The sequence below is a fragment of the Triticum dicoccoides genome, chromosome 5B (genome assembly GCF_002162155.2).
Source record: "Triticum dicoccoides isolate Atlit2015 ecotype Zavitan chromosome 5B, WEW_v2.0, whole genome shotgun sequence".
Lineage (NCBI taxonomy): Eukaryota > Viridiplantae > Streptophyta > Magnoliopsida > Poales > Poaceae > Triticum > Triticum dicoccoides.
In genome coordinates, this window is record NC_041389.1 from 124672501 (window position 1) to 124682361 (window position 9861).

Consider the following 9861-nt stretch of genomic DNA (forward strand, 5'->3'; position numbering starts at 1 on the left):
TGTTCCACAATGATCTCATCGGATGAACCACGATGTCAAGGACTTAATCAATCCCGTATTCAATTCCCTTTGTCTAGCGGTATTGCACTTGCCCGAGATTCGATCGTCGGTATCCTTATACCTTGTTCAATCTCGTTACCGGCAAGTCTCTTTACTCGTTCCGTAATACTTCATCCCGTGATCAACTCCTTGGTCACATTGCGCAAATGATGATGTCCTACCGAGTGGGCCCAGAGATACCTCTCCGCTTACACGGAGTGACAAATCCCAGTCTCGATCCGCATAAAACAATAGGTACTTTCGGAGATACCTGTAGTGCACCTTTATAGTCACCCAGTTACGTTGTGACGTTTGATACACCCAAAGCACTCCTACGGTATCCAGGAGTTACACGATCTCATGGTCAAAGGAAGAGATACTTGACATTGGCAAAGCTCTAGCAAATGAACTACACGATCTTTTGTGCTAGTCTTAGGATTGGGTCTTGTCCATCACATCATTCTCCTAATGATGTGATCCCGTTATCAACGACATCCAATGTCCATAGCCAGGAAACCATGACTATCTGTTGATCACAACGAGCTAGTCAACTAGAGGCTCACTAGGGACATATTGTGGTCTATGTATTCACACGTGTATTACGATTTCCGGATAATACAGTTATAGCATGAATAAAAGACTATTATCATGAACAAAGAAATATAATAATAACTTATTTATTATTGCCTCTAGAGCATATTTCCAACAGTCTCCCACTTGCACTAGAGTCAATAATCTAGTTCACATCGCCATGTGATTAACACTCACAGGTCACATCGCCATGTGACTAATACCCAAGAGTTTACTAGAGTCAGTAGTCTAGTTCACATCACTATGTGATTAACACTCAATGAGTTTTATGTTTGATCATGTTGCTTGTGAGAGAGGTTTTAGTCAACGGGTCTGAACCTTTCAGATCCGTGTGTGCTTTACAAATCTCTATGTCATCTCCTAGATGTAGCTACCACGTTCTATTTGGAGCCATTCCAAATAACTGTTCCACTTCGAGCTATTCTAAATTGTTGCCCCATTGTACGTATCCGGTATCTCTACTTAGAGTTATCCGGATAGGTGTTAAGCTTGCATCGACGTAACCCTTTACGACGAACTCTTATACCACCTCCATAATCGAGAAAATTCCTTAGTCCACTAGTTACTAAGGATAACTTTGACCGCTGTCCTGTGATCCATTCATGGATCACTCTTGTACCCCTTGACTGACTCATGGCAAGGCACACTTCAGGTGTGGTACACAGCATAGCATACTGAAGAGCCTATGTCTTAAGCATAGGAGACGACCTTCGTCCTTTCTCTCTATTCTGCCATGGTCGAGCTTTAAGTCTTAACTTCGTACCTTACAACTCAGGCAAGAACTTCTTCTTTGACTGATCCATCTTGAACACCTTCAAGATCATGTCAAGGTATGTGCTCATTTGAAAGTACCATTAAGCGTTTTGATCCATCCTCATAGATCTCGATGCTCAATGTTCAAGTAGCTTAATCCAGGTTTTCTATTGAAAAACACCTTTCAAATAACCCTATATGCTTTCTAGAAATTCTACATCATTTCTGATCAACATATACTCATCAGAAATTCTATAGTGCTCCCACTCACTTCTTTGGAAATACAAGTTTCTCATAAACTTTGTACAAACCCAAAATCTTTGATTATCTCATCAAAGCGCACATTCCAACTCCGAGATGCTTACTCCAGTCCTTAGAAGGATCGCTGGAGCCAGCATACCTTTTTAGCATCCTTAGGATCGACAAAACTTTTCTGATTGTATCACATACAACCTTTCCTTACAAAAAACTGGTAAGGAAACTCGTTTTGACATCCATCTGCCAGATTTCATAAATGCAGCTAATGCTAACATGAATCCGACGGACTTTAAGCATCGCTACGGATGAGAAAATCTCATCGTAGTCAACTCCTTGAACTTGTGAAAAAAAACTCTTTGCCACAAGTCGAGCTTCATAGATGGTGACATTACCATCCACGTCCGTCTTCTTCTTAAAGATCCATTTATCTAATGGCTTGCCGATCATCGGGCAAGTCCACCAAAGTCCGTGGATCCGTTCTCGGATTTTATGGCCTCGAGCCATTTATCGGAATCCGGGCCCACCATCGCTTCTCCGTAGCTCGTAGGTTCATTGTTGTCTAGCAACATGACCTTCAAGACAGGATTATGTACCACTCTGAAGTAGTACGTATCCTTGTCATCCCACGAGGTTTGGTAGTGACTTGATCCGAAGTTTCATGATCAATATCATAAGCTTCCACTTCAATTGGTGTAGGTGCAACAGGAACAACTTCCTGTGCCCTGCCACACACTAGTTGAAGAGACGGTTCAATAACCTCATCAAGTCTCCACCATCCTCCCACTCAACTCTTTCGAGAGAAACCTTTCCTCGAGAAAGGACCCGATTCTAGAAACAATTCATATTGCTTTCGGATCTGAATTAGGAGGTATACCCAACTGTTTTGGGTGTCCTATGAAGATATATTTTATCCGCTTTGGGTTCGAGCTTAATCCTGAAACTTTTTCACATAAGCGTCGCAGCCCCAAACCTTTAAGAAACGACAACTTAGGTTTCTCTAAACCATAATTCATACGGTGTCATCTCATCGGAATTACGTGGTGCCCTATTTAAAGTGAATGTGGTTGTCTCTAATGCCTAACCCATGAACGATAGTGGTAATTCGATAAGAGACATCATGGTACGCACCATATCCAATAGGGTGCAACTATGATGTTCGGACACACCATCACACTATGGTGTTCCAGGCGGTATTAATTGCGAAACAATTTCCACAATGTCTTAATTGTGTGCAAAAACTCGTAACTCAGATATTCATCTCTATGATCATATCATAGACATTTTATCCTCTTGTCACAATGATCTTTTACTTCACTCTGAAATTACTTGAACCATTCAATAATTCAGACTTGTATTTCATCAAGTAAATATTCTCAACATCTACTCGAATCATCTGTGAAGTAAGAACATAACGATATTCACTGCATGCCTCAGCACTCATTGGACCGCACACATCAAAATGTGTTCCTTCCAATAAGTTGCTATCTTGTTCCATTTTACTGAAACCGAGGCTTTTCAGTCATCTTGCCTATGTGGTATGATTTGCATATCTCAAGTGATCCAAAATCAAGTGAGTCCAAACGATCCATTTGCATGGAGTTTCTTCATGCATATATACCAATAGACATGGTTCGCATGTCTCAAACTTTTCAAAAATGAGTGAGTCCAAAGATCCATCAACATGGAGCTTCTTCATGCATTTTATACCGATATGATTTACGTGGCAGTGCCACAAATAGGTGGTACTATCATTACTATCTTTTGGCATGAACATGTGTATCACTACGATCGAGATTTCAATGAACCATTCATTTTAGGTGCAAGACCATTGAAGGTATTATTCAAATAAATAGAGTAACCATTATTCTCTTTAAATGAATAACCGTATTGCGATAGACATAATCCAATCATGTCTATGCTCAACGCAAACACGAAATCTCGATGGTAGAGGGAGCGTGCTATGCTTGATCATATCAACATTGGAAACACTTCCAACACATATCGTCAGCTCACCTTTAGCTAGTCTCCGTTTATGCCGTAGCTTTTATTTCGAGTTACTAACACTTAGCAACCGAACCGGTATCTTATACCCTGGTGCTACTAGGAGTACTAGTAAAGTACACATTAACATAATGTATATCCAATATACTTCTATCGACCTTGCCAGCCTTCTCATCTACCAAGTATCTAGGGTAATCCTGCTCCATTGATTGTTCCCCTTATTACAGAAGCACTTAGTCTCGGGTTTGGGTTCAACCTCGGGTTTCTTCATTGGTGCAGCAGCTGATTTGCCGTTTCATGAAGTATCCCTTCTTTCCCTTGCCCTTCTTGAAACTAGTGGTTTCATCAACCATCAACAAATTGATGCTCCTTCTTGATTTCTACTTTCGTGGTGTCAAACATCGCGAATACCTCAAGGATCATCATATCTATCCCTGATATGTTATAGTTCATCACAAAGCTCTAGCAGCTTGGTGGCAATGACTTTGGAGAAACATCACTATCTCATATGGAAGATCAACTCCCACTCGATTCAAGTGATTGTTGCACTCAGACAATCTGAGCACAAGCTCAACGATTGAGCTTTTCTCCGTTAGTTTGCAGGCTAAGAAAATCGTCGGAGGTCTTATACCTCTTGACGTGGGCACGAGCCTGAAATCCCAATTTCAGCCCTCGAAACATCTCATATGTTCCGCGACGTTTCGAAAACGTCTTTGGTGCCTCTACTTAAACCATTTAACTGAACTATCACGTAGTTATCAAAACGTGTATGTTCGATGTTCGAAACATCCACAAACGACGTTTGGGGTTCAGCACACTGAGCAGTGCATTAAGGACATAAGCTTTCTACTGTTCGCATAATTGCTACTATCAACTTTCAACTATATTTTCTCTAGGAACATATCTAAAACATTAGAACTAAAGCGCGAGCTACGACATAATTTGCAAAAGGTCTTTTGACTATGTTCAAGATAATTAAGTTCATCTTATGAACTCCCACTCAGATAGACATCCCTCTGGTCATCTAAGTGATCACATGATCCGAGTCAACTAGGCCGTGTCCGATCATCACGTGAGACGGACTAGTTAACGTCGGTGAACATCTTCATGTTGATTGTATCTACTATACGACTCATGCTCGACCTTTCGGTCTCCGTGTTCCGAGGCCATGTCTGCACATGCTAGGCTCGTCAAGTTAACCCTAAGTGTTTTCGCTGTGTAAAACTGTCTTACACCCGTTGTATGTGAACGTAAGAATCCATCACACCCGATCATCACGTGGTGCTTAGAAGCGACGAACTGTAGCAACGGTGCACAGTTAGGGGAGAACACTTCTTGAAATTTTGTAAGGGATCATCTTATTTACTACCGTCGTCCTAAGTAAACAAGATGCATAAACATGATAAACATCACATGCAATCAAATAGTGACATGATATGGCCAATATCATTTTGCTCCTTTTGATCTTCATCTTCGGGGCTCCATGATCATCATCGTCACCGGCACGACACCATGATCTCCATCATCATGATCTCCATCATCGTGTCTTCATGAAGTTGTCACGCCAACGACTACTTCTACTTCTATGACTAACGCGTTTAGCAATAAAGTAAAGTAGTTTACATGGCGTTCTTCAATGACACGCAGGTCATACAATAAATAAAGGCAACTCCTATGGCTCCTGCCGGTTGTCATACTCATCGACATGCAAGTCGTGAATCCTATTACAAGAACATGATCAATCTCATACATCACATATCATTCATCACATTCTTCTTGGCCATATCACATCACATAGCATACCCTGCAAAAACAAGTTAGACGTCCTCTAATTGTTGTTGCATGTTTTACGTGGCTGCTATGGGTTTCTAGCAAGAACGTTTCTTACCTACGCAAGACCACAACGTGATATGCAAATTGCTATTTACCCTTCATAAGGACCCTTTTCATCGAATCCGTTCCGACTAAAGTGGGAGAGACTGGCACCCGCTAGCCACCTTATGCACCAAGTGCATGTCAATCGGTGGAACCTGTCTCACGTAAGAGTACGTGTAAGGTCGGTCCGGGCCGCTTCATCCCACAATACCGTCGAAACAAGATTGGACTAGTAACGGTAAGCATATTGAACAACATCAACGCCCACAACTACTTTGTGTTCTACTCGTGCAAAGAATCTACGCAATAGACCTAGCTCATGATGCCACTGTTGGGGAACGTAGCAGAAATTCAAAATTTTCCTACGTGTCACCAAGATCTATCTATGGAGAGACCAGCAACGAGTAGAAAGAGAGTGCATCTACATACCCTTGTAGATCGCTAAGCGGAAGCGTTCAAGTGAACGGGGTTGATGGAGTCGTACTCGTCGTGATTCAAATCACCGATGATCAAGTGCCGAACGCACGGCACCTCCGCGTTCAACACACGTACAGCCCGGTGACGTCTCCCACGCCTTGATCCAGCAAGGAGAGAGGGAGAGGTTGAGGAAGACTCCATCCAACAGCAGCACAATGGCGTGGTGGTGGTGGAGGAGCGTGGCAATCCCGTAGGGCTTCGCCAAGCACCATGGGAGAAGAGGAGGAGGGAGAGGGGCAGGGCTGCACCAACGAGAGATCAAATCGCGTGTTATGGGCAGCCCCTAGGCCTCATATATATAGGGGAAGGGGAGGGCTGCGCCCCCTTTAGGGTTTCCCACCCCAAGGGGCGGCGGCCAGCCTCCAGATGGCATCTGGTGCGGCGGCCAAGAAGGGGGGGAGGAGTCCATCCTCCCCAAGGCACCTCGGAGGTGCCTTCCCCTTTGAGGACTCTTCCCTCTAGGGTTCCCTAGGCGCATGGGCCTCTTGGGGCTGGTGCCCTTGGCCCATGTAGGCCAAGGCGCACCCCCTACAGCCCATGTGGCCCCCCGGGGCAGGTGGCCCCACCCGGTGGGCCCCCGGGACCCTTCCGGTGGTCCCGGTACAATACCGATGACCCCGAAACTTGTCCCGATGGCAGAAACAGGACTTCCCATATATAAATCTTTACCTCCGGACCATTCCGGAACTCCTCGTGACGTCCGGGATCTCATCCGGGACTCCGCACAACATTCGGTAACCACATACAAGCTTCCTTTATAACCCTAGCGTCATCGAACCTTAAGTGTGTAGACCCTACGGGTTCGGGAGACATGTAGACATGACCGAGACGTTCTCCGGTCAATAACCAACAGCGGGATCTGGATACCCATGTTGGCTCCCACATGTTCCACGATGATCTCATCGGATGAACCACGATGTCAAGGACTTAATCAATCCCGTATTCAATTCCCTTTGTCTAGCGGTATTGCACTTGCCTGAGATTCGATCGTCGGTATCCTTATACCTTGTTCAATCTCGTTACCGGCAAGTCTCTTTACTCGTTCCGTAATACTTCATCCCGTGATCAACTCCTTGGTCACATTGCGCAAATGATGATGTCCTACCGAGTGGGCCCAGAGATACCTCTCCGCTTACACGGAGTGACAAATCCCAGTCTCGATCCGCATAAAACAATAGGTACTTTCGGAGATACCTGTAGTGCACCTTTATAGTCACCCAGTTACGTTGTGACGTTTGATACACCCAAAGCACTCCTACGGTATCCAGGAGTTACACGATCTCATGGTCAAAGGAAGAGATACTTGACATTGGCAAAGCTCTAGCAAATGAACTACACGATCTTTTGTGCTAGTCTTAGGATTGGGTCTTGTCCATCACATCATTCTCCTAATGATGTGATCCCGTTATCAACGACATCCAATGTCCATAGCCAGGAAACCATGACTATCTGTTGATCACAACGAGCTAGTCAACTAGAGGCTCACTAGGGACATATTGTGGTCTATGTATTCACACGTGTATTACGATTTCCGGATAATACAGTTATAGCATGAATAAAAGACTATTATCATGAACAAAGAAATATAATAATAACTTATTTATTATTGCCTCTAGGGCATATTTCCAACAGTACCACCTTCGATGTCACGCATGTGTTGATCCCAACAGCAACATGCGATATGTGTTCGCCGCCGCTGCACAACCAGCCCTCTGCGTCAAGCCGTCATTCTAGTTTACATCTCCCCACTAAAGTCAACCACGAAATCTGGAAGGAAAAACCCTCACTGAGATCTTTCGGTGGCCACCGCAGTCAGGCCCACCACTACGTCTTCTGATTGGAAGCTGCACATAGGCCTGCCTGCCGCATCCGGCAAAACCTCCTCCGCTGCCTCTCGATGTGTGACCATTGTGATCATCGCCGTGATCAAATCCAAGATGTCACCCCACTGGCATCCACCGCGAGTGCCTTTCCCAGCGGCAGACGGGGCAGGGGGTGCATCAAGGAGAGGGTGCTGGAGGCGTTGGCATGAAATTCAGATGAGCCGGGCGGGATTCAGCAGTCGGAGAGCTCATCGGTCAACTACGTGAGGCAGCCCACGGTTGCAGTTGGAGGAGCACCGACCATGACATCACAACTGTGCACCCGATGGGAGCAAGATCCACGTGGATCCAGCCGCTACTATATCCATTGATGTAGAAGCACGGTTGTCTCTCACTGCTGGAGCGGGAATCAATCACAAAGGGCTTCTACATCAACCTTGCCACCATATCCATTGCCCAAAATTCTGGAGCATGTCCCTCACTGTCGGACCCTTGAGGTTGATGTGGAGGACAAGCCATGGCTCCCTTGGCCTTCCCTTGTCGAGAGACGCATTGGGGAGATCACGGTGCTTGGATCTGAGGGAAAGGGAGGGAGTAGGTCACGCATGAAGGAATTCCACCGTTGCTGGCTACCAGCGGGCTTTTCCCGGCGTCAAGTGCCGATAGCGGCGAGGGCCGTTGGCAGAGATTGTAGCACCAACGTCGGGGAGATGAGACTCCCGTCCGTGTCGCCTCTGGGAGACCGCACGGGCGCAGTAATGATTTTTCTTTTGACCTATTTTTTTGCGAAAAGGATCAGATCTATTATAAAAATTCACCAAAGTATAAAGCATCTCAGACATAATAAAAATTGCGTTGAGATTCTAAGACCACCGAATGACCACTACTGCCGCAAAAACAAGCCGCTGACGTGCCGTTGTCGCTGCTCCTCTATCGGAGCTGGCTTGACCTTGTCAATGAAAAACGAGAAGTCTCTGTGCATATGCCCTGGAGCTGCAGTTGTCATCGTTGAAACCTATATAGATCTGAAGCACCTACATGAAATCTCGCCAAATGACGAGAAGCCCTAACCTCACTTTCTCAAGGAGATGACGAGAATCTACGCCGGAGCTCCATCGATTACGTCGAGACGGACGAACTCGAGGAGGATCGAAACCCGGAAGACAAACTCAAGGAAGAAGCGCCGCCATCTACACGAGCGCCGCACCTGCAGGACTAAAAAACCCTAACCTAAACTACTAGCCGGAGAAAAGGCACCGGGATTCCCCTCCCGCCACCGGCCATTGAAGCGGCAGGCAGAGGGAAGGCAAATTCACGGGCTCACCGGTGAAGTCTGAAGGGGAGAGATTGCCCTAACCGCCTAGGGTTAGGGAAGAAAAATTTGAGGAAGTTCGACCTAGGGTTAGGACCCCCTAGAGACTTGACCTATAAATTAAGCAAGTCTGCAAATGCACTAAGTCCACAAAAAAGTATTCCCTATGTTTCATATTAGATTTTTCTTAAGATAAAATTAATCAAATTTATATTAAATATAACATCTACAATATCAAATACAATATGAAAATATATTTCGTTGTGAATGTAATAGTATTGAATAGGTATATCTTATGTGATGACTTAAGACAGCCTAATACGCGGAGTACAATATTATGATGTTCAACTTAAAATAGAAATACGACAATGGCATATGTGAAACATCAACAACAAGATGATCATGTCCAAGTGCTTGCACCTTCTTTTAAACGAAAACCATGGGCACGTCCGGATTCGATTAAGCATGAAATCAAAAATCAATTCATATATAGCATTTCAGTTCCAGCAAGAGAACCAAGTATACTAAACAGGTTGGTTGGAGGTAGCAAAAAGGTGAGAAAGAAAACAAAGAACCATGTACATAAAGAAAAGAACTCAGGAGACGCCGGGAGGGCTCACCATCACCACCTCCGAGCGTGACGCTTTCTTGTCCTTATTTTTAAAACAAATGACAAAAGCTTTGCCATATTTCATTGATTAAGAAGAGAGTAAAGTAATATGTACAAATGGT